This window comes from Lacerta agilis, chromosome 3 (genome assembly GCF_009819535.1).
Source record: "Lacerta agilis isolate rLacAgi1 chromosome 3, rLacAgi1.pri, whole genome shotgun sequence".
Classification (NCBI taxonomy): Eukaryota; Metazoa; Chordata; class Lepidosauria; order Squamata; family Lacertidae; genus Lacerta; species Lacerta agilis.
This window is the reverse complement of record NC_046314.1, coordinates 26,201,214-26,226,893: the sequence shown is the minus strand read 5'-3', so window position 1 is coordinate 26,226,893 and position 25,680 is coordinate 26,201,214. Positions and strand designations below refer to the sequence as shown.

At 43.1% G+C, this 25,680-nt stretch overlaps 1 long non-coding RNA gene across 1 annotated transcript in view; it reads left to right on the top strand.

Moving 5' to 3' along the window:
• Positions 1 to 3,165: 3,165 nt before the first annotated feature.
• The window catches only part of LOC117043422, a 43,418-nt gene continuing 20,903 nt past the window's right edge, over positions 3,166 to 25,680 (top strand). The window contains exon 1 of the long non-coding RNA XR_004426185.1: positions 3,166 to 3,295. This is a non-coding gene — a long non-coding RNA (uncharacterized LOC117043422). The remainder of the gene's footprint in view (positions 3,296 to 25,680) is intronic.

The window sequence follows — 25,680 nt, the reverse complement described above, 5'->3', positions numbered from 1 at the left end:
TTTAATAAAAATAATGTTCCTCATGCCCTGTGCTTGCATGTAAACTGACTATGAAGGTTTGAGAGCTGAAGCTGGTTTGTGCCTAGTGTATTTTGCAAGATCAGTTCCAATACTAATAAGAATAAGTTACTCAGAGACTTTAAAAAAACCCTATCTGCTGATAAATGATGATACCCAACCTGCAATATATTCCAGGAACCTAGCTATTAATGATAAATTAATGTGTGCTATCAAGGTAAGACAGGGAATATGGAGTGGAAATGATTTTGAGGAGATATGGAAGGTTTGCAGAATCCTACTGTTAAAACGGAAAGGGGTCAAACCATCGCAAGAGGTGTTGACATTTTGGGAAGTTGAATAGTTACAATGGAGTGATCTTGGGGATGGGGGTGCGTATTTTTATTTATTATTATTACTTTGTTTAAAATTAAAAATAAAATAAAATATTTCGGGAAATCTTAGCAAGAGGTCATTGAGTCCACATTGCCACAGTGAAGGGGAACAAACGTAGAAAAAGGTAACTGCTACATAAAGGTTCCCAGTTTTGAACATTTCTCTCCCATTTGTCAACTGAGCAAAATAAAATAAAATAAAATAAAATAAAATAAAATAAAATAAAATAAAATAAAATAGTGGGGGTACTTAAGGTACAGTACGGTAATTAAAAACCAATACATATAATAAAATTATTCATCATCATGGAACAATTAGTTCAAAAGCAGGAGAACAGAGATAAAAACTAGAACTAGGTTAGGATTAACATGCCAACATCCCTAAGAGGGAAATTTCCAAAGTGCTGGATGTTTAGGGGGCAAGCGGGGGAAAGGCAATAGAGGGAGATAAGATGGTGATTATGTATATGGCATGGAGAAAGTGGAAAGAGACATGTTTTCCTCCCCCTCATAATACCAGAACTCAGGGTCATCCAATGAAATTGGAGGAGATTCAGACAAAAGGAGATTCTGGACAGATTTCTTGAGACAGACAGCACATAGCTAATTTATGGAATCCACTTCCACAAGATGAGGCGATGGCCAGCAGTTTAGATGGCTTTAAAATGAGATTAGGCATATTTACGGAGGGGGGGGGGGGCGGGAATCTGCCAAATTTGTCTACTACTAATGCTTATTTGCTATATCATATGCTTTCTTCAGGGTTAAAGGCAGTGTGAGAGGGCTGCTGCTTTCACGTCCTACTTGTGGACATGTGGGAAGCAGAATGCTGGGTTAGATGAATCTTTGGTCTGATCCAACAAGTAAAACAGGAGATCTAAAAGCCTATCAAGGGGTGTGGAACCTGTGGCCCTCCAGACATTGTTGAACTCCAACTCCCATCTGCCCTGACCACTGGCCTTGCTGGCTGGGGTTGATGGGAATGCGAAAGAGCATCATCTTTAGGACCAGTTTTTTTCAACACTGGCGAAAAGTTGCCAAGAAGGACATCAATGGCACTGCCAGGTTAGCTTCACTGGATAGTGCATCCCACAGATGGGATGCCACCACTGAAAAGGCCCCGTCTTGGGTCACTACTTGCGTCATCTTTGACGCCAGAGGTATCTGAGGAAGATTCCCTAACATCTGGGCCGGGGGGCAAATTAGAAGTCAGCAGTCCTTAAGGTATGTACCAGAAGAACGTGTGTGAACATTACATTGCAAGATAAGATCCCAATGCAATCTCTGCCTTGTACATGTTGCAATATTACCTCGGGTTACCTAGCCTAGCTAATAAATACTATGCGTGTTGTAACCTAGGTGAGGAGCCTTTGCCATAAACAATCTAGCCCATCTAGTCACAGAGACCGACCAGGTGCCTATGGGAATCCTGCAAGTCAGGCATTAGCAGAACAGCACTCTGCACATCTGCAGTTCCCAGCAGCTGGCATTCAGAGGCACGATGCCTCCTGTCCTGTAGGTGGATCATGCCCATCATGGCTAGTAGCCCTTGATAGCCTTGTCCTCAAAGAATTTGTCTACTCCTCTTTTAAGGCCATCCAATTTGCTGCCCAACACTGCATCAGCTGGGACCAAGTTCCATAGCTTAACTATGGGCTCTGATGTCGCCAGCCCACGCCTTGTGCTTGTTTGTAGGCCAATGGTCAGGTAAGTCTTCTAATAAGAAAAATAAAATCTGCTCGGGGGGGGGGGGAACACACAGAGAGAAATCAGAATGCTAGTGGATCAACATGTTTAGAAACTCAGGCTGGGACCGAAAATCTCTTTCTACCCCCAGTTTCTTGAATATAGTTTCCCCTCTGAAAATGGAGGCTGCTTTTCTGCTGGGGAAGGAGTATTTCAGGTGGGGGGCTTGCTGCTTCCCTTTTGGGATCTTCTCAGGATGTGTAGCCAGCAGTAGAAAGAGTTGCTGGCTACTAGCTGTAGAAAGAGCCACACACCATTACAAGCAGTGTGCAGCTTTTTTTAACATTAGAAAATTTGCGGGGCAAAGGAAATAGAAAACCTATGGCCACTTTATTAGGTTAAGCATGGTAAGTAATAACGCTCTTCCGTGATTTTTTTTGGCAGGGTTTCACTTATACTGTACCCACCCACCCACTGAATGGTTGTTTGTTTTTAAAGATATTTTCCAAAATTGCAGTGACACCAGACTAAACACTTATCATTGTGGCTGAAGGCATTGCTTGAGACTGGGAAGGAGAAAATGACTGTCAACTGACCGGGGGGGGGGGGGGGAGATGACCTGGTCTGCTCCTGTGCCTTTACAAGCATCTTGGCATGATGTAGCGGATGTGTTTTCCATGGCATGGAATAAGTTTTTATCGCCTGCTAATTCCTGTAGATGAAGCTGCTGTTGAAAGAACAGCAGGGTCTGGCAAAAGAGTTGGCAACCCTAAAGAAAACCCTTTGTTTTTACTCCGCATATGGAGCAGGTCACTAATATCAAAAGAGCTTTTAACTTGAAAGGCACTTAGTTTGGCCGCCCTTGTTTTTGAGTATAGGCGAGCCGAGCCTGAGAGTGACTTGAAGGTTTCCCACAGTAAATACATTATAGGCGGGTTTCATAGGCTACTGAGACCTTTATACTTCCACCTGCACATTATGGCTCTAATAAACACATTATCAGGTCATGAAAATGATGGCAAACATGTGACTGGAGGATCTGATAACTCAGAAGCAAAGATTAGCAGGTCCTCATCTCTCCCCCCCCCTTTCTCACAGAAAAAAAAGCTGCAAGAGATTCCCTTATTTAAAACAATTGCAGCATGTGGATTTACTGCACTTAAATCATTACTGGCAATTAGCACGTGTCAGAAGGTTGCAGCTGGCTCCAATTACAGGTAAGATTTTAGAGATTTGAACTTAATTGTATGCATGATAGTGGGAGGCTGGGGGGCACATGCCAGAATAAATGGGATCACACCTCTTTGAAATGGGAATGTTATCACCTTTATCATTTTCACTTGACTTTTATCCTTCAGGAGGGGGAGGAAATGGAGAACTAAATTTGGAGCCTACCTACTTCCTGTTACCCCTTTTGCCTGAGGGCTTCTGATAAGTGCAAAACGACATGATGGCAAAACTCTGGCCAACTTCACAACTGGCACTGAAGTGTTGTTTAGGAATTAGAACTAAGGCCTCTCCTCACATGGATGCTTCCCTGCCCCACTCTACCCAGTTTCAAGTTTCACCATTTTTGGTTGCCAAGTTGAGTGCAAAAAGAATTAAAATGGGCATGATCCAAAATGGAAGCCAATTAGTGCTTAACGTTCTATGGATTGGGGTGTGTGTGTTCTTGTTTGATAAAAAAAAATAATGTCACTTTCTCTCTCCCTTGCTTCAGTTTGGTTCTCATGAGAATAATAATAATAATAATATTTTTATTATTTGTACCCCGCCCATCTGGCCGGGTCCCCCTAGCCACTCTGGGCGGCCTCCAACAAATATAAAAATACATTAAAATATCACAGATTAAAAACTTCCCTAAACAGGGCTGCCTTCAGGTATTTTCCGAATGTCAAGTAGTTGCTTATCTCTTTGACTTCTGATGGGAGGGCGTTCCACAGGGCGGACACCACTACCGAGAAGGCCCTCTGCCTGGTTCCCTGTAGTTTTGCTTCTCGCAGTGAGGGAACCGCCAGAAGGCCCTCGGCGCTGGATCTCAGTGTCCGGGCTGAATGATGGGGGTGGAGAACACGAGAAGAGCCCTGTTGGAGCAGTCTAACAAGTCCATCAAGACCAACCTCCTTTCTCCCATGGCGGCCAGTCAACCGCTTCTCCAGGAAACCCACAGGAAGGATATAAAGACAACAGCCCTCTGTGGCAACTGGTATTCAGAGAAGCATGCTGCTCCTTCTGATCCTGCACGTAGCATATAGCTCTTATGATGAGTTCACCCAATTGCCTTTTATAGCGTCCTAATTTGGGGGCCATCAACACACCTTGTGGCAGTGGATTCCGAAGTTTAAATATAGAGGGAGGAATTCAACATCACATGCTTGTTCCATAATGGCAAGCATTTTGGCTTGACAGATAGATCGATCCCCACTCTCTCCTCCCCTATGCACTTTCCTGAGGGTTCTCCTGAACCCCTCTCTGAACCAACTGGGGTGGCATGGAGAGAGAGGAGAAGGGCGAAAGCCCACCACACAATCAGAACCCCACCTTTTGCCTGCCCTTAATCCACCAATGTGCACCTACATGGAATGGTCCCCAATCCAGCAGGATGCTAGGGTTGATAGTATTGGAAATCAATGAGAGGTCCAGAAAATCAACAGCTACACTCTTACTTGAGCAATAACTGTCCAACAGGGCAACCAGAGTTGCTTCAGTCCCCAACCCGCATCCGATTCAAGATTGGTAGTGGCCTGGGTCAGTAATGAGGTACCTGTGGCCTGGGAATCATTGGTCTTGCTGGAAGGGGCAGTTGAATATTGGAGTCTAACAACATCTGGAGGGACACATGTTCCCTGTCACTGGTCTAGGCAATCTGTTTCATCCTGGAATTGAGCAGACAGGCATCTTCTGCTCAAGAACCATGCTCCGCAAAAGGATATTTGTCACCGACTGTTAAGGTCCAGAAAGAGTTTCTTCTTCATCATGAACACTTCCCTCAATGTGACTGGGACCATGTTCTTCTTCAAGAAGGCATTAATTACCTCCTACCCTCCCAAGAAGACATAATAAGGCAGAATGGGCAGGCGTGGAGCAAATAATGTTAGCCCAAACACCATTGCACACATGAACAAGATGGTTGGTTGGTTGGCTTGGGGGTATTATGATCCTTTTAGTAGTTAGAATTTAGCTACTATTATTTTACAGTTCAGTCAGGTATTCAACAAAGTGGCTGTCAAAGACAGTGTTGATATCCTCCATAGACATCCAGGATTTAGCAAATTATGTGAGCCAGTGAGGGCTTGCAACCAATTCACACATTTATTTTTGAGGTAGTTATGTTCTCACATGTGGGGACTTTTTATTGCCTCATTTTTACATGTTGAGCGGCTTGTGTGCAGGAGCCCTATCCTAATTTCGGGGCAGGGAAGAGAGGAAAAGTACAAAGCCAGGGAGAATGTTTGAAAAATGAGACCTTTGTTTTTTCAGCCACCTCATGCTAACGGTTCTTCATGTGAAAATTAGGTGTCAGACTTGTACCACAAGAACTTTCCCCCCTCAGATATTAGCGTGCAATTTAGCAATATAGCAGAGAATTATAATGGGGGCGGAAACTATTGGTGTTAAAAAATTGTTGTAAGTATTACTGTAATAAGTGCAAAATGCTTAGAGCTTCTCAGTCGAAACAGAATTAAGTGCAAAGCTTGATGATTCCTCCTTATTTAAAAGTGTTATGAATGCTTCTTACGGTCTTCCTTTCTCTTCCCAAGTAAGGCACGGTATAATGAATATATTTCCTCACTGTGTATACAAAACGGCCCTTCTCATTAGAGACGGGGAGGCTTTTGATTTGGTTTGCATTTTAATTTGCTCTTCAACACAACAACGCACAATGCACAAAGTGAATCTTCCGAAATTCACACTTTTCCAAATTTTGTGATGCAGTTTGCCGACCGCAATGTGTGTACAAAAATGCATCTGTTAGGACAAAATGTGCACAAAAATTAGGAAAATAACATTACAAAAATATTGGGGGAAATTTATTGCAAAATATGTATATTAAGAGAAATGTGTACTGATATGCTGATGAATTTTTTGTGAGGATTTTTTTTAAAATCAAAAACTGATATGCAAACTGGATTTAAGATCGAAACTCCCCGCCTGAAACTAACAGATTCATTCATCCCTATAGTTAAATGATTATAGATCTCACACTGCCATATGGAGCCACAGAAATCCTGTTCAGACAATCAACAGGCAGTGTTGAATTCGTGGAAGGAGGAACAGGATCACAGCTGTAGTCCCCCCCCCCCCAATCTCTGGGCATTGAGCCAGACTTCCATTCAGAGCCTAAACACAGAGTGTTACGTGCACATGGGCCCTGTGCAGAATTTACGCAAAGTTTGGGATGGGCCTGCCATTGTGGCCCCACCTTTCTTCCCATCCATCCAGTGTACCCTGTTCGTTTTTGATGTGGGCAAATTGCCCAACAGGGCAGCCAGGGTTGCTTCAGTCCCAAACCTGCAATCATACAAATCATATTGGACATGGAGACTACACCCACAAAGGCAGAAAAGTAGCACAAAATTGTTTCTGACCAAGTGCTGTGGGCCTATAATCTCTGAGGCACTTGAAGGTGCCTGTCTTTACATTTTTATTTTTTAACTGTTCTCAGAAAAGACAGCTCCACGGGATTGTGGAGCCAAAAAGTGGTTGGTCACTGTTACCACCTGAACTGGGCCTAATTAAACATTTCCGACATTTTTAAGTAAAATCCCTTTCCCCTTTAACTGTGAGTCCTTGTAAACACGAAGGTTCTCAGATTTGTGATAGGCATCATTTTGATTTCATAGGAGTCCTCCTTTATTTACCTAGCCTGCTCTCAGCATTTCCTCTCCCTCTGCTTGGGAAAGCTTTAACAGAGCTCTCTGCTCCCACACTGCCACAGAGATTTGTTTCAGAAACCTTTGAAAGAGATTTTTAAAGACCCTTGTCATGGGAACAGCTGTCAGCCCACACAGCTCACTTTCAATATTTGAAGCTTTTTTTAATGTTTCATTTGCTTCTACAGGTTTGGAACCGATTTTATTGTTGTTGAGTTAAAAAAAAATCTGTTGTTTTAATTAACCCCTGCCACCCAAGAAACTGAAAAGCACACCAGCATCTCGTGATGTTTCTTGTGGGGATAACCAACATCTGGGACGGCCAGTAATTCCCGGAGATCCTGCTCCCACTGGCCGTGAAAGGTTATGAACCTGAAGGTCGTGAGATTGTTGTTGGGAGTTCTGAAGGTTTCTGAAGGTTCCGGAGGTTCCGGATAGGAAAGATAGGCAGAGCAAAAGATACGGCCAAAACTAAGGAGGCCAAATAAACTTTTAGAAATGAAATAAAATAAAGACTAAGAGACTGCAGTCAATGGTGAAGTTGCGCTCTACTGCTCTGTGCGGCTTGGTTTCTCTTTCGCTTTCTCTCTTGGCTTGTCTCGCACGGCTGTTCTCTCTTGGCTTGTCTCGCGCACTCTCCACACCGCTACAGAGAGCAGGGGCCTTTTATTAGAAAACTGAACATCGTCACAACATTATCATTAACCAATCACAACGCTGTATCTAGGTGAGTTTCTGGGCGGGAAACTCCTTACTGACCGTTGCTGAGGCTGATATTGGTGCGCTTTGCTACCAGCGCGGAGGGGTCCAGGCAGCAAACCTCTGCCGGATCTCCTCGCCTTCCGTGCGATGCGCGGAAGGTTACCTTACTGCGGACAGGTGCAGGAGCACCTGAAAACATATTCCCACAGTTTCTCAAGCCTGAGCTTCAGAAATGAGTATATTTGTATGGCCTGAGCCCAGGGTAGTTTGTTTGAAACATAAACTTTGTCACACAAGCATTTATTTATGCATTTGATCGCACCTCACAAAATACCTCGCAGCGATTTCGCAGTGAAAATATCAACAAAAAGAACAATTTTTTTAAAAAAACAACCCCATATGTAAAAACAATTTCAACAATTCCATGTGGGTGAAAAATTAAAAGCCATTTCATATGCAAAACCTATTCCAAATCCAATAGAGACACAGGTGGCGGATAAAGATTTCCACTTAAAAGGCTTGTTGAAAAAGGAGAAATCTTTCAATGGGTGCTGAACAGGTGATAGAGATGGAGCCTGTCTGACATGGGATGGGATGGGATGGGGAGGAGTTCTGAAGGGTAGATGCTATTTCAAGTGGTCAAAACAAAATCGAAAATTCTTTCTAGTAGCACCTTAGAGACCAACTGAGTTTGTTCCTGGTATGAGCTTTCGTGTGCATGCACACTTCTTCAGATACACTGAAACAGAAGTCACCAGGATCTGGTGACTTCTGTTTCAGTGTATCTGAAGAAGTGTGCATGCACACGAAAGCTCATACCAGGAACAAACTCAGTTGGTCTCTAAGGTGCTACTAGAAAGAATTTTCGATTTTGTTTTGACTATGGCAGACCAACACGGCTACCCACCTGTAACTATTTCAAGTGGTGTTTGTTATAAAGCAGGAGTAATAGAAGATGAAGAACTTTATTTAAACAAACTTGCATTTATCTCTTTCCCTGCTGTTCTGTTGTTGCACTGTTTGTGTGGAGTCATTTCTGGGTAGCTGTTCCCTTAATCTGTGCCTTCCGTCGGTGGTCACTAAATTTCTATCTCTGACTGTTGTCCTCATCCTTCTACATAGTTCCACATAAATACAGGAGCCAGTTTCTGCATTTCTTAATCTTCCATTAAGAAGGAATGGGAACGATATCTCTGTGTTATCCCAGCAAGTGGCCACTATCCAAAGGAAACAATGCTCAGCTCCATGTAAAGCATTTTAATAGGTCAATAATGTTGGGTGAGTGAATCATTTAATGACTTCCAAAGGTCTGATAGTTAATGGTATTGGGGTGGGGGGTGGGGAGGACAATCCACTAGTTCTGCTCCAATCTTGTTACCGAGTAGGGAGGCTTCAGGAATTTGATCTTTGTGAATTTCAGTCTGAACTTAAAAATAATAATGAGCACGGATTAATGTAGAAATGGGATGGGTTTAGGACGCAGCACATGTGAAAATAGTGTGGACTAGAAATAGATTGATTTGCTCCTATCACAGGCACCAAACTGCTGATGAGAACTACTTTCACTTCCGTAGGTCCACACAAGCATAAGCATAGAGAACTAAAAGACAACAACAGCTGTCACTTGAAATATGATGTTCCCTGAAATAATGCAAAGTAGAATAGAGCCTAATTCACATGTGGAGCATTTTGGGCTGTCGTTACTCTCCAACCAGAACTGCTGCAATTTCATTACTTTGGCTTCGCCGGCCCAGGCGGAAGGACAAGGAGCTGGATTCATTGAGCATGGGTCATTGGTCTTTCCCTTGGTGTTTCTCTCCTTACAGTGTGCCAGGACTATGTATCTACTGGATTTTTGAAGACCTGGGTGCAGATCAATATCCATTGGCTTTCCCCACTTTTGCCTATCCTTGTGAGCCTGTGGGGCAGATTAGGCTGAGAGATAATGCTTGACCTAGGTCTTCCAGTGACTGTCATGGCTGAACAGGATCTTGATTTCAAGTCTTCTACTGGGTTACTCTCTGCCCAGTAACCCCACACTAGGACCCCATCTGCACTATACATTTAAAGCATTATCGCACCAATTTAACCACCATTACTTCACCCAAAGAGTCCTGTGAACCACTGCTGTTAAGTATGCTGGGAGTTGTTAAGAGACCCTCTATTTTCATCACAGAGCTACAAGTCCAGGATGGTTTAATGATCACCCCTCTTTTCAGGAAGCTCTTGACCATTGTACCTCTCTGAGGACAACAGGAGTGTTTTTTTAACAACTCTCAGCACCGTTAACAAGCCACAGTTCCCAGAATTGTTCGGGGGGAAGCCATGGCTGTATAAAGCAGCATGATACTGCATTATAGTGCAGATGGGGCCTAGGTATTGTTGTCTTGTAACACACACAAGATACCGCGCAAAGACATCTTATTTCTTTACAAAGGAATGAAAGGGAACTCCTTATGCTAGAAACAGCATGTTTCAATACACTTGAGCATGCCAGTAAGAATGGCATCCTTCTCTTCTCTTTCATAATATCTAGTTATTAATGTCTCCTTCATCATGACGAGGCCTTTCTCTGATCCTGCCAGCAGCATGCAGAACAGAGGTGGGAGAAGTGAAACATTGCTGTGTTAGGACATGGGTACATTTTACTACACCCTATGAAGGGGTGAGGGAACCTGTCAAACAGCTGCTAATTTTCACTTGCGGTGCTGTGTATATTGCAAAGTGTGTGTGTGTATTTCAGCAGAGCAATTTGGAATGCCAGAACCCCAAACTGAGCGGGGTTCTAAATTTTCCTAGATGGGTCTATATCTGACTGCCGCGCAGCTGTTAACTCTGCACAGAGCATCTTGTGCCAGATCTTGCAGAAGGCATCTCGGCAATCAGAGGAATTATTTAACTCAATTATTTTTATTAATTTATTGTATGAAATCCTTCAGAGCGAATCCTCTTTGATGTGCGATATCCTAATCACACCCGCAGGGCATTGCGAAGCGCAAAGCTTGCATGAGTGTCTTTAATTCCTCCGTGGTATGATAATATCTTTTTTACTAGTGTAAATAAATCAATTATTTAAGTCAAATACTTTGATCACTGGGAACTGCCAGTGAATGTCTGTGCTGTGCAGTTTACGGTGGGCAATTCTTGTCTGTAACAACTACCGTCGCAGTGCTTGTAGCTCTTCATTTCAATCTACTCTTAAAAATGAGATTAGAAGCCATTCCCCAATATACATACTTATCTTGGGCCTGGTGTGGCACAGAGTACCTTAGCCAAGTGGAATAACAGGGTGCTTTCATCTGTCACAGGGTTAAAGATGTGCCACTCTTCCCTCTCATTAACTAATTGCTATTGTACAGAGAACGTATACAATGATTTCTCCCAACGCACTGTGAACCTAGTTCAAACACTGCATCATGATAACAATTATTTGCCCATATGGGTAAAAGGGTATTTTGGGTCTCTTGGGATGCAAGGTAAATTAGCATTTTATATCATATTAATGAAGTGTTAATTGTTTCTCACAACGTCCGTGTGTATGCGTGTGAGAAAATTGAATGCGTTCCTATTGACATTGTCGCGGAGCAGCCATATTACCTTGCAGCACTTTCTGATGAGTTCATCGAGAAAGTGAAATATTACTAATTGTGAAGTGTAATTAGCCGTTCATCTAGCAGAGACCTTATTTTAAAGTGAAGCTGCAATTTTTAGTCAGAAAAAAATATGCTTCAAAAAGCCTTTTTCTTAAAAGTGTAGTCCAGTAAATACACAGTCAGCATGTGAACGCTAGCACACAAAGGGCTTTGAAGATGATTTGGTAACTTCAACCATTTAGAATTCACATACCCCCCCCCCCATTTTAAATCCGCTGCACTTGTTGCCAGTTTATTCCTGGGGCTGATTCAAGGAGCTCATACTGGTGTTTTAAGCCATAAATATCTTAAGGCACCAAATATATGAAAGACCATCTTCATCCCCACCAACCCTCTGTAGGATACCTTGCTGGATTAAAACATACAATATTTTATCCCCACACTGTCAAAAGTTCAAAATAAAATATTTGGCTAAAGCCTCCTCTATTAGTCACAGATAGGATTGCATGACCTGTGCATGGTACAGTGAGTTCTGGAGAGGAGTTGAAGAGAAAGAGGAAGCCTTCTGATAAAAACAAAAGGGGAAGGTTTCTCCTTTCCTCACAAGCCGTGCACTTCCTCTGTTACGGGATCCTCTCTACATTCCAGTCACTACTTGTGGGCGTTTATGTAAGACGTGGTGGTGAATAAATGTAAGAAAGCAAATTTCATTTTCGCAGTCAAAAGTAGACCAGCCGATACCATAAGCTGTTCTAACATACACGTGTTCTTATTTGTAGGTTCTGTTCAATTCCATGTATGGGAATGTTGCTGTGCAGACCACAGGTAAAATCTTCTACAAATCTCTGGAAGATTAGGATCAACGGCCTCTCCTATCTCTCCTATCTCTCCTGTACACAACAGCATCCCACACGTAAGGTGAGGAGACACAGCCAGCTGGAAGGGACCTCTCCCGATAAATGTCCTGTGAGAGCCACTTATTCCTTCATAAAATCATTGTCCTTTGGACTCTTCCCCTCTCCATTCTGTGTCAACTTTCCAATAGGCGCAACAGAAAGTGCTCTTTGTTTTTAAATCTCCTACAGTTGTAGGAATGAAGTTCACAAATTTCATCTGTTAGTCCTTTAAGAAATAAATGAGGATGGGGACCTTCAGCCACTGTGCCTCTCATGCTTGGGAGAAGGCCGAGTTGTCAAATGTTGCAGGCCTACTGGAATTGGAAGCTGTGCTCTTGCTTCCTCTAACAATTAATGCTACACAGATTAAGGGAGTGCTCCTCTCCTTTTTACAACAAAGCCTGCAAACATGGCATTCTGAGCCAGAAGGCTTATTACTGGACAACAGTTTCTATAAAAGCAGCAAACTACCATAACTCAATGCCCCCTCCTTTTAAGAATCCTTATAATCTTCTGAAAATATATTGGAAAAAACACTTGGACCAAGGTTTCTGTATGAAGTATGGTGAAGCAAAACCTTACTGTACATTCAGCTATGTGCTAGTCTTCCTTAAAGCATGACCTCCACTTTTGGTACCTCTGTTTCACAGCATGGTGGTGGACCATAGGGGATATGCCCTTCGACAGAAAGGAACTCTTTAATGAAGGTATGATGATCTTGAGAAGTTGAGGGAGGACAAATCCAAATTTTGCTCCTTTGGTCTCTCTGGTTGTTCTTACTGTTATTGATGGCACTCCTTGGATTTTCCTTCTGAAGTACTGTTGATCCAACCATGTCCAAGCTGTCTCTTTGTCTCATCAAAAGCATCACCTCTCAGCCTCCAAGATGCCTTTTTTTCCAACAAAACAATAACAGAGAAGCATCGCTGCTGCATTCATTTTCCATTCTCAATACAGGTTGCTTCCCTCCTTCTTTCTTGAAATATCCTCCCCCAGCACATTTTTGCCATGTAAAAAGTTACTTGCATTGGAAGCCTCCTAGACAATCAAGAAAAGAGATGGGGGATTCTTTTTTATTGGAATATCTCTGTCCTGCCTTATGTCCACGAGGGGCAATGAAGGTAACTCATGATAAACAGAAAACTAGGAAAATAGAATACAAATATTCTTAAAACAACCCACTTGCCAGTAACAACAATAAACAATAAACAAAACAGCAGAGGCAGTAAAACAAATAAAAAAGAGCAAGAATTTTCAACCACTGCTCAGATCAGGTGATTGCTTAAATAGTAGCATCCTGGACTGGCACCTAAACCAAAGCAAGTATGGAACAAAGTTTTACTCTAAAGGCCACAAACTCCACACCCTGGGTGTCCTGTCACCTGTTTTATATATACAGCACAATCTGTTTCAGACAATGCTGGGTCAAGATATCATATGTGTTAGGTTAATATGAGAGGAGCTGGTCCTTCTGATATTCTCCTGCCCTCATGTGTGTTTAGAGCTTCAAAGGTAAGAACGAGAACTTCCATTTGCCTGGGAAAACAGGAGCAAGTAAAGTGGTACATATTGGTGTTTTGTGACCTTAAAAGGGGGGCTTCTGTTACAACTCTCGCTTCCACATTCTGAACCAATTGAATTTTCTAAATGTTTTTCAAAGGCTACTCTGTATTGAGTGCATTGCAGTAATCTAATCTGGGTGTAATCAAGTCATGTATGACATTGGCCAGACTGGTTTTCTCCAAGAAAAGGGTAAGGTTGGTGTAGAAGCTGAAGCTGAACAAAAGTGCTGCTGGCCACAACTGCAACCTTGAACTCAAGATTCCTAAGTTGCAAACCAGATCCTTCAGGGTTGGGGGGCGGTGTCCAGGTTTTTTTTTTTAAGGGGGGGATCTCCTAACCAGGGATCTCCCCCATGTTGTTCAGGCTGTGTATGTCATGGATGGGAACAATGTAATTCGGAAGATGGTACTGGGGAGTACAGAATATGACTGCATCTTCTTGATTTTTTTGGGGGGGGGCAACTTAGGTTTTACTCATCTCTAATTGGTGTATGTGTGTATTGTATAGCCATGACCTTAGAATATTTTGTCTCCAGATAACCGATGTATCTGATATATAGCCTTTCTGCTGAAGCCAAGATGGTTATTGCCTAGGAGCAAGAAAGCAAAAGAACCTCAATAGTACAGGAGAGGTTAAAACAGAACAGACAAATCAACCAGTTTTTTTTAGAAAACTAAGAAGAAAGGGAGTGGACGATCGATGTAACTGGGAACCATTTAAAGGAATATGCAATCCTTAAATGTGCTTTTCGCTACTTTGATGTCATGTCATTGGTTTACATGTCTCAGTAAAAAAAAGTCGACGAAGAAAAAGCAAGTTTGTTCCAACTAAGGTGTTTCCAGAGAAAGGTTGACACCCTTGTATACTCAAAGGGGTTTATGAAAGGAGAAGAAGTACATGAGAGAAAACTCATAGGCTGCTGGCCTTGTCAATGGCTTTTATTAGTTGGGAGAGAGAATGGTTGTTGTGTTAGAATTCAGGAGAACACCCAAGATAGTGCACCTGAGCAAACACTGTTATCCCTGAGTGAAGTCCATACCAACAGAGAAGGCCAGCGCAAGGTCCAGACACGGCTTACATCCCACTTAATCCTGAATACGAGGGGTGGGGTAAACAGGTGTGTAAATCTCATTTTGGCTCTCTCCACCAACATGAAGGTGACTTTATGACTGTTATGGCACACTTTATGAGTTTATTATAGGGCGTACCTTAACAAGCTTGCTGGATAATTTCTTGGATTCCCCACCCCAGGGTTTAGTTATGTGGCAGAGCTAAGGGTCTTGTGGTAGCTAATGCTCATGACGGACCTTGGAGAAACTGGTTACATCAGGAGAAGATGGTGGGTTTTTTTTCTCCCACATTGAAACTCCTTCCACTTGAAGGCTTGCAAAACTCTGAGCAGTTTCAGACACAGCTTTGCAAAACATCGTGGTTTCAGATGGCTTTGGGAGGTTGACACTCTCATCCCGGGAGCTTCCCCCCCCCTCTCCACCCAAGGCAGCAACAAAAACCACCAGTAAAGAGTCTTGTGCTACCCTAAAGTTTAATTATAGTATAAACATCCATGGACTGCAGCCCCGCTTTGTCATGTTCATGAAGTTCTCTGTTCAGCTGGGGATCTGCAGCTGGGAACCTAGAGAGCAATGGCTGGGGTTGATGGGAGTTGTAGTCCAAAGCAGGTAAAGGGCACCAGGTTGAAGAAGGAGGACAGGAAAAAACAGTCAATAGTGGGGCCAAAAGGCCACCGAATGTAATAAGTACAGGAGGTCCGTGCCATTTCTGTGCAAAGTCCAGATGTATGTAAGATAAGACCTGAGCCAGCAGTTCACCAGAGGGGCTTAGCGTTGGCACAAAGAGACAACGTGCCCTTTAGTCCACTTGCTGGTTCTGCCCCCAGTCCTGGCATAGAAGCAGCTGGTGCTGGAGTCATGGTTTGGGTGTGCCACCCCTAGGTCATGCTATTCAGGTGGACATTGGGAGAGGTAGTGGGAAAGGGCAGGTATGAAGGCAAAGTCATTGCCCACAATGCTGAGCCATACAAGTAGTGTGATTATTTAAATATGGGGTGTGTATGGAATACGGCGTGGGAAGGCACTGGGTGGTTCTGTCTTCTCCTGCCCCCTTGACTTGCACATAACACGTACGTGCACGTACATGTAATGTACGTGTATATGCATACATGTACCACAGTCTTGGTATACGTCCACCCACAATGTCATTGGGCAAGTGTGGATTCACCCTGCACACAATTGCCTGGACCACATACATATGTTTTGAAATGGCCACGCTGCAGGGTAATAACAGAATCCATCTGCAATGAGCTTTTATTTCTAAGCAAAACCAGACTCTCAAGAAGAACTTTTCAGGGCCAAAACAAGAGGTTTAGAATGCGTGTGGACTATGTACTTAGTCCACATTAGTCCATGTCTTCATTGATTTTACTACTACTACTACTGCTACTACAATTTATTACATGCCCTTTACCCTAAATTCCCAGGGCAGGCTATAACAATTAAAACACAACATTAATATTAAAATACAGTACAATAGTACACAATATTAAAAATACAGTTTAAAGCAAGTTAAAGCTACATAAATAAAGTATACATCTCAAGTGTCAAAAGCCAGGGTGAAGAGGAGGATCTTTAGCATTCGCCGAAAGCTATATAACGAAGGTGCCAGAATAAAATGTTGTTTGTGCACAGCATTATAGAATTCCAACTGCATTCAGTGGGGCATATTTCTAGGTAAATGTTTGTAGAATTGCAGCCAAAGCAATAGAGACCTTTCCTCCAATTCACTTATATAACACAGAGACATTTCTTTGCACCTAAATGACATTGTATGAATTGTTCTAGATAAGCTGTAGTTTTTGAGCTCAAATTAGCCATCACTGGTTCCTGGGAGTAACCTGTTCTGTCCTTTGCCATGGAATGAGTGAATAATACAGAAACTGATGTAAGCTGGCAACAATATAGCTGAAAATGCTTCATTTCTTGTTTGTTTCGACTGATTGCTGCTTATGGTCATATAAAGGTATATATGGGGAGAGCCTTCCGATCAATAAAAGAAATAGGAATAGACAACATGCAACTCTAGAGAGGAGGAAGGTAATGCGTGTTCTTAAGCTACAGAAACAGATTTCAACACATGGCTCAAGTATTTCTGCTGCAAGGAATTGCACATTCCTAAACCTGTTTTTAACTGATGACATCCACCTTTGACTCCGAGTATTGCATTTACAGCCAGTTTGCACACCTCTTGCTAAATACCTTCCTGTTTTGGGGGAAGAATGGTGAAAGGGTTTCTCAAGAGCTAATGCTATTTGCTTGACAGGTCTTCTCTTATTAAATTGTCTGGCTTGACTGATAAGACGTGCCTCAGTATAACATATAGCTAACTATAATGCCTGGATAACCACCAGAGAGGAAAGACGGGAAATTTGGTAGAATATCAGTATGCACATGAAGTCTTTGTGTGCACATGAGCGCAAATGAATTTGCTTTATGCTGTTTGGGGTCACACCATATTTAACCACATCTTATCCTTTGGCTCCACACACTCTTTAAGGTGTATTGGGACATTTAAAGTAACGTTCTCCAACGGCTTTTTAAGAACTGACTTTATGTCAGTTGCTTTTTTTGTGTGTGTGTGCAAATCAATATACATGAAGGGATTCCTGTAAGTAGAAATGATGGCTCCATTTCTCAGTGTGACGGCAGAAGGTGGTTGTTGTTGTTTTTTTTGGTCTTTTTTTAAAACAACGACATCTCAACCAAAATGTGCGAGAGAAGCGTTTCTGAAAGTAGCCACTGGAACACAGATGGAGTACCTTGGGTTCTCGAGAGCTTGTTGGACTACAACTCCCATCATCTCTTATTACTGAAAATGCTGGTCTGAGGCTGATGAGAGATAGAATCCAACAACATATGGAGGGCAACAGATCCCACCATCTCTGCTTTAGGAGGAGGCTTCTTTGTCAAAGGCAGGGTTCATCTGGTATAAAGACAGGTTGGTCCAATAAAAGGCCTGACCCTCCAAGTATCCCTATTTCCAGGGACGTCCCTGATTTAGAGAAGCCGTCCCGGTTTCTGATTTGATCTCGGAATGTCCCGCTTTTCCTTAGGATGCCCCTAGTTTCATCGGAGAAATGTTGGAGGGTAATGAGTTATGTGACTCCCGAGCCAAGGAGATAAGTAACTATGCAAACTTTAGATGACATCCGAAGGCAGCCAGACAGGGAAGTTTTTTTTTAAAAAATGTTTAATGCTTTATTATGTGTTTATATATGTTGGAAGTCACCCAGAGGGGCTGGGGCAACCCAGTCAGTTGGGTGGGGGTATAAATAATAAAATTATTATTATTATTATTATTATTATTATTATTATTATTATTATAGCTGTTGTTGTTGACTAGGATATTCCTATTTACATCGGAGAAATGTTGGAGGGCATGAAAGGCATCTCATTTTGCAATCATAACTAAGATTCGGGGTCAGGCCTTCATGAAATATTCTTTTATTGTGGCATAGTTTCTAAAGTATTTGCCTGGCTCTGGGGAATGCAGATTCTAGTCCTCTTTCAGTTGTGAATCACACAGTGGCCTTGGCAAAGCACTGCCTTCCAGGGGCTAACTGCACAATACACACAGATACCGGTACATGAAACAAAGCCATGCTGCTGTTTATGAAAAAGGAAAGCATTTCTTTGGGAAATGGGGAGGCAAGATATTGAGGGAGACATCCCTCAGTTTTAACCCTTCCCTGCCCTCTGCAGCTACCATTGGTAAATGGTATCATTGACAGTCCTACTTCCTGACATTTTATAGAGCTTCCAGAGTAATTGAGGATACCAAAGGAGCACTTCTGATTAAATGCTCCCAGAAGCAACTTGGAACACGAGATGTTACCATCAGTCATATTATCACAACAGCATACCCCTGATCATTTACTGAGTTGAAATGGTTTTTGTGTGTGTGTGTGCGTGCGTGCGTGCGCAGGAGGCAAGGGTGGCATATGCATGCAAATTCAAAATCAACTTTATTTCTACAAATTCCTTTTAAAAAACATTTTCCTAATTTAAAAATATTCAACATTCTGAATGACAAAGGAGGAGGCTGTGTTTGTTTTAATATGTCGATCTATTGAATGCGGAAGCTGATTCTTAACCATATCAACTTTAAAATTCATCAGGCTTTAAGAACTGATATTTTAAGCACCCCTTAATGTTGAATTCTGAAATCCAAAGTATTCAGCATTCTGAATTTGGCAAATTTAAGAAAATGGCACGAAAGTTTGAATGGGTTCTTACTACTTACTATTCAACTTAGCTTTTCTAGTTGCAGCTTTTCAGTTCTATTACAATGATCTTCTCTCCCTCTCCCTCTCCTTCAGGAATGCTTTGTTGACACAGATTTTGCTCAGTAATACCAGGGGGAGTTGTATTATGTTAACTTGTCTTGCTCTCCCCCCCCCTTCCTCAGTGTGTAATCTTATTTCCCCAGCTGTATGACTGTAAATGATGAACTTTTTACATTTATGTTCCATATCTATTTTGAGCTGAAGTATAATAATTAACATTGTTAAATGGCAGCCCTCAAGGAAGGCAACTTGAAAAGGTATTTTGATAGGTCTTCATAAATCTGCTTCAGCAAAATGCAAACTGTTTGCATATCTAATAATCTGGACAGGAATATATCCCCTGCTCACCAAAAGTAAATCTTTAATTTCATAGGGTTTGAGTACCAAGTAACATACATCATCAGTGATAGTGTCCAGAGCCTTGACCAAAGTATTATAATTTCGGTTACATTTTATTAACTCATAATATTATTCTCCTTTTGCAGAATTAGATTCTTCTTACAAAGGCACCATCTAATTATTATTAGATCAATTAATTTCCTCATAATTTAAAATAGTTAAATTTGCCAGATCAATTTTTTAGATTAGGTGATTGTGGGGTCTGCTGACTGAGGGTCCCAGATACTCATTTTCATCCCCATTGCAGCCCTGGATGACTGCTTTAGTGGTAGGCAGGCAGTGACGCTGCCTCATAATTTGGTAAACTGGAGTGTTGCAATTTGGGCAAATAAAGGTGGAAGGCAGAGACGCGGGTGGTGCTGTGGTCTAAACCACAGAGCCTAGGGCTTGCCGATCAGAAGGTCAGCAGTTCAAATCCCCGCGATGGGGTGAGCTCCCGTTGTTCGGTCTCTGCTCCTGCCCACCTAGCAGTTCAAAAGCACGTCAAAGTGCAAGTAGATAAATAGGTACTGCTATGGCGGGAAGGTAAACGGCGTTTCCGTGCGCTGCTCTGGTTCCCCAGAAGCGGCTTAGTCATGCTGGCCACATGACCCGGAAGCTGTCTGCGGACAAATGCCGGCTCCATCAGCCAATAAAGCGAGATGAGCGCAGCAACCCCAGAGTCGTTCGCGACTGGACCTAATGGTCAGGGGTCCTTTTACCTTTACCTTTTTAAGGTGGAAGACAGCCATCCAGGATGGAAACTAAGTTGGCTCCCATTCAAGAGTGACACTGTTGCCCACCTCCTACTCAAATACCTGGGTCCCCAGAGAGGGGCAAAAAAATATTGTGCAGCTGCATTGGGGTGGTGGTGGTGGTAGGGTGTGTGTGTGTGTGTTAGATTGTGTGGGGGCCTATTGTCAGCACTGTGCTGAGGGCCCCTTAAATCTGGTGCTGATCACGGCCTTAAAGCTGAGGTTGCCCACCCCTGCTTAAACTGGAAATGCTACGGATTGAACCTAGAGAGCTTTCTCCACACAAAACATGTGTTTCCTCATAGGGCTATGGCTCACACCCAGTTATCGCCCACCCCCTCCTAAAGTGTAAGTACATGAAGTAACTCCTAGCAGAAAAGAATGGACATTTAATCAGCTGTTTAAAATTTCCGCTCTATTTCCCTATTGAAAATATAGGACACAAAGAGCTACTGTAGGACGGGCCGTGGTCAGTGGCAATACATAGATGAAGTCTCAACTTGACAGTGGAAGAGGGGCTGCGGGTCACACTCTGGGTTTCAGTGTGCAATGCTGCGCTTTTTCTGAAGACAGAAGGGGCCTAACACCGGCAAGCTTGGAAGAAAGGTGGGATATAAACAATAATGAATAGATCAGCCCACAGTCTGGCTTGAAGAAGATAACTTTAGCGGTGTGAACGTATCACAGAAATCGGTCTGTGTGTGATGAGAGAAAGAGAGAGAATGGGGTGGGGAGGAGATCTGTAATATTTAAGCTCAGTGTAAACATCAGAAGCAAGATAACTTGTGGAATTGGCAATGGAAATGCAGTTATTTCTACTGGACCAAGTGCAAGAATGTTTTATCTCATGGAATTTCCAGTCAAGAATGGAATTATATTTTTCACCCTGCTGAGGCTGCCTCAGCACCAAATATGGATTCAGCAAGGAAGGAGGACCAAAAATACCATTCGGCATTCAAAACACAGCTGTCGTGGCCACATTTTCCTTCTTCCTCTCGAAACGGGGGGCAGTATAAAATAATAATAATGTACTCCTCTACTGTTATGGTACTACTGGTGGCATTGCAGAGATTTTCTTTGCTGCCTTCCTTTCTTTTTCTATCTTCTTTTATAAACCATCAAGCTGATTTTCCAGCAGTTCTCTCTAGCTACATGGTGTGCTCTTCCAGGCTTTAACATTGACAATAGGGTGGGAAGAGCACCAATTCTTTGATCTTTGGTACTAATGGAGAGCTCTGGTATTATGTGGCTTTCTGACAAAAACAGGCTATTTTCATGGCTGAGGCCAAACCAAGAACTGAGCTGGGGAGAAAAGCCAAAAATCAGAGAGCAGACAGTAAGTTTCACATGCTTAAAGTTAGCCCTACTCGTCCACTGGAGCGGCTCTCGTACTTTATAATTTATTTACCCGTTTTGCCAATTGTGTCAGTCAAAACGGCCAGCCACCCCAGCAGCTGGGAATCCAGCCCCTTTGCAAGAACAATTGCCCGCACCTTGCTGTTTCTGGCATGTATTCTTTATAGAGCTAGTGGAGATCCATTGCATGAATGATGCCATTCCAGCATCATTCCTTGGGGTGGGAAGCAGCTGCACAGTAAGGAACAAGAACAAGTGGTAAAGCTGGTGGCAGTCACACTTAATTGTTCCACCATTTGCCCTCTTATGCTAGTGACGTCATCCCAGTATGAGAGTGCAAGAGTTAGATATTTGTTAAAAAGGAGCCTTACATCAATAGTTCCATTCGGACTTTATTCATATGAAATGGAAGAATGCAGAAAGGGGCTGTGAGGCCATGCCTCTGCTGCTGTTGACATGCAGTTCCTCCTGCCCTGTTCCCATTTGGGGGGAAATCGGAGGCAGTGTCACTTAGTTCCACATAAATATGGTTAGGACTGAGATATAGAGCTGAAGGCTAATTTAATAAGGCAAATAAAACTACCATATTTTTCTGTGTATAACATGTGTATAAGATGCCCCTTATTTTTGGGGACTCACATTTAGGAAAATGGGGGAGATTGTGCAGAGTTGTTAAACTTTTTTGGGGGTGGTGGGGGTGGTTGCCAGCGATCGTCTGCCCCCGTGATGCCAGCAGCTGCATATCACCTGCACAATTACCGCTGCGACAGCCAATCAACACCAGCCCTTGCAGCAGCCACCAATCACCTGCCAAACCAACGCTGACAATGTTCAGCTTGCAGCAGCAACCAATCCACTGTCACCCCTATGCACTATCTGTGTATAAGACGACCTCCCCATTTTTATGATTATTTTTTCATTAAAAATCCTTGTCTTATACATGGAAAACTATGGTAGTTCAAATCCAACAGAGGGGCCCTGTGCAGACATCCCGCTTAATTATATTTACTGCTACTTTATTAAATGGAAACAGGGTGGGAAATTATTGGGCCCCTCCTACAGATAAACTGGCACAAGGCTGCTTAAAAATCACATTTTAAGTCAGGGTTACTGATTTAGGGTCCCCCCCCCGTCCTGTCTTTTCCCTCTTTCCTCCCTTATCCATGTACAATGAAGGTTTACTGCCCCCCATTGTTTTGGTAATGTCTTTTTGTGTAAGTGTATACAGTATTTTTTTAAAAAAACAACAACAACTGTATTTGGTGCTAACCATGGTTTATTGTTTCAGCCCTGCTTAAGACCCTGAACCATGGTTTTTGCTTGAGGACCTAACCCCACCTGCCCCAACTGAGAAGTTGTATATAGGAAGACACCAGCAAGACCTGCTTGTCACCTTGTAGAGGTGAGGAACCTGTCTTTGCTTATGGTATAAAGGCATAGCTTCCTGTCATAGCTTCCTATTCTGGCTTATAGCCAATGCTTAACTAGGTATTCCAATGTAATGCTTAATCGTCGTGAAGGGAAACAAACGGTTAAGCATTTTATTTGCCTAAGTCTGCAGTGTACACCATAAAATTGGCACCAAATCAGTTCAAGGCAGGGATTGTTTGAACCACTGTGCATTGTTCCTTGGGAAAAAGGTGGGAAAGTAAAGATGATTACTCTAAAAATGAGTAATAAATCATAGCTAATCATGCACTTTTGTCATATTTGTTGACGAGCAGCTGCTTTCATATATTATTCAGTCATCCTGCAGTGCCCTTATCTTGGGCTGGCTTTCTGATGATGTTACACAGCTTATGGGAGAATGTGCTAAATGTCGGATATTCCCCACAGTGATAGAAGCCTAGTTCTCGCAAACAGGAGAGCCACCTTCACTGAATGCTAGCCCTGCCCCCAACCTCACATGAGAAGGAATTCAGTGTTGCATTAAAGGGATCGGTCCATCAAAGCAAACATTGCAGATTGCCATATGGAACAACCACCCTGTTGCGTAAGTGGAAGTCCTTGCACAGGACTTCTGATGGGACTCTTTAGTTGGAATTCCACCCCATGGTTTCCTTGGTTCCCACACCCACACCCTAAGTGGGAAGCCTATGATCTGGACTGGGGAAGCCAATGCCCTCCAGCTATTGTTGGATGCCAAAATGGTCAGGGGTGATGGGAGCCAGCAAAATCTGGAGGCACCCTCACTAGATTTCCGTGGGGGGTGAATCAGAGCAGGGCCCAGAGCCAAAAGTTGTGAAACAAGCCAGAAGTCTGGGCCAAAAAAAGCCAATCAAAGAAAAACTGGGAGACAGGATCAGAGAATGAGCCAGGACCAAAGAATAACCAAGGATACAGGAATGCAACAGAGCCCAGGAAGAGACCATGTTGCTTAAACTAGGAACAGGAAACCCTTCAACCAATGACCAGCCAGTATCAGTGGAGTCACTTCAGGTGTTTAGATGGCAGCACCACCGTACCACAGCTGCTGCTGCTACTATGGCTGGATCCAGACACATCAAAGAAACGTTTCAGTTAAACGTATTGTAAACTTTGTATGAGAAATTGGGTTTGGCAAAAATGGAGCTCCACAGCACCATCTGGTGTCACGGTGTTATAATGCATATACAACACTTATCAAGCGCTTTTTCTTTGCCAGTGTAGCTGAGTCCTAAGTTGGTTGTATGGAGGAACATTCCATTATTTGAGCTCCAGCCTCTGAAATGGTAAAATCGGGACATAGATTTACCACCATATCAGCTGAGAATAGCCGGTGGCAGGAAAACAAGTAGAAGGCACAAGACCGCAACATCCTGCTTTAATGAGGTTGCCAGTGCATTTGGAAGATGCCCTCTGCTTTCTACAAATACTTCATATATATGAGGGTTGCTTGTTTCTTATGGTGGGTTTAAAAGTTGCAGGTGGACTCTCGGGAGCTGCACTTGTAGCTAAGGATCTGGGAAGACTATGGTATGATACACCCCCCTATTTTGGAAAGAAGACGGGCTGTTATCTGAAAAATCTGCTTTCAGAATTTTGCTATGCATGTGTCTTCTCTCTTCATATGTGTTTGAACTTCCTATAAAATAAATGCTCTAATGCGTGTATGCCCCATCTCCCTACATGGGAGGACATTACATGTACTGAGATGGAAATTACTCATATCGGCTGGATGTTTATAAGGTCTAGTTAACTTTACCTGCTGGCATCATATTTCTAAGGCCCCAAATCCCATTCTCCAGCCCTTGTTTGCTTGCATGTGTGGGTTTCATTTCCTTTGTGGATCAATGTCTGTCAATCAAGTGCAGAAGCCTAGAAATCCCCTCAGCCTTTATCCTGTTGGATCAGTGATGGCTAATTCACTCTTGAATGCTATGTAAGCAAGGAATGTAGGGAAATTTCTACTTCATATTAGGGCTGTCTGCCCCCCCCATACGCCTGAGAAAGTATTAGCACATTAAATTAGGGCAAGAAAATGGGGTGTGTGTGAAGGGTTAAATGCAGGGCTTTCTTTTAGCTGGATCTCGCCGGAACTCAGTTCCGGAACTTCTCAGTTGGGCACCATTGCCATTATAAGAGAACAAGGGAGGTGTTCTTTTTCTAGTAAAATAGTACTGGTTAAATGATCTCTCTAGTATGGTACTGAGAGAGTTGCCTAAAATGTTCTGCTGTGGGTGCTGTGCAAACAGACAATGACCGCTCCCCGCATCAAACTGGGTGTGCATTTTGCGTGGCTGTGAGTAGCCTCCTGTGATCACGGTGCAGCTCCTGGCAGTTGGGTCTGGCACCATCTTCCCAGGTTGGATACCTGTGGTCTCCACCCACTCAAGTAGCTGCCCAATCCCGGCTGGGGAGGTGTTGCCGGGGGGATTGGCCAGGTAGAAGGAGGGATTAGTCAGTACACACAATAGGAATTGAGTCATACTTGGGAAGCGGCCAGAGCTTCCCCACCCACCACTCCCTCATTTAACGTTTACTCTGCAGGTTAACCATTTTATTTCCACAGCCACACAGCCACGCAGGCGCTGCTATGACAAGGTCGCTGTTGAAGGGCCGGAAAGGACTTTCCCTGCATTGGCAGGTTTCGCCTTTCCCATAGCAATTCGTCACAACTTTGGCGGTTGCAGGCCTTGGGCGGAAT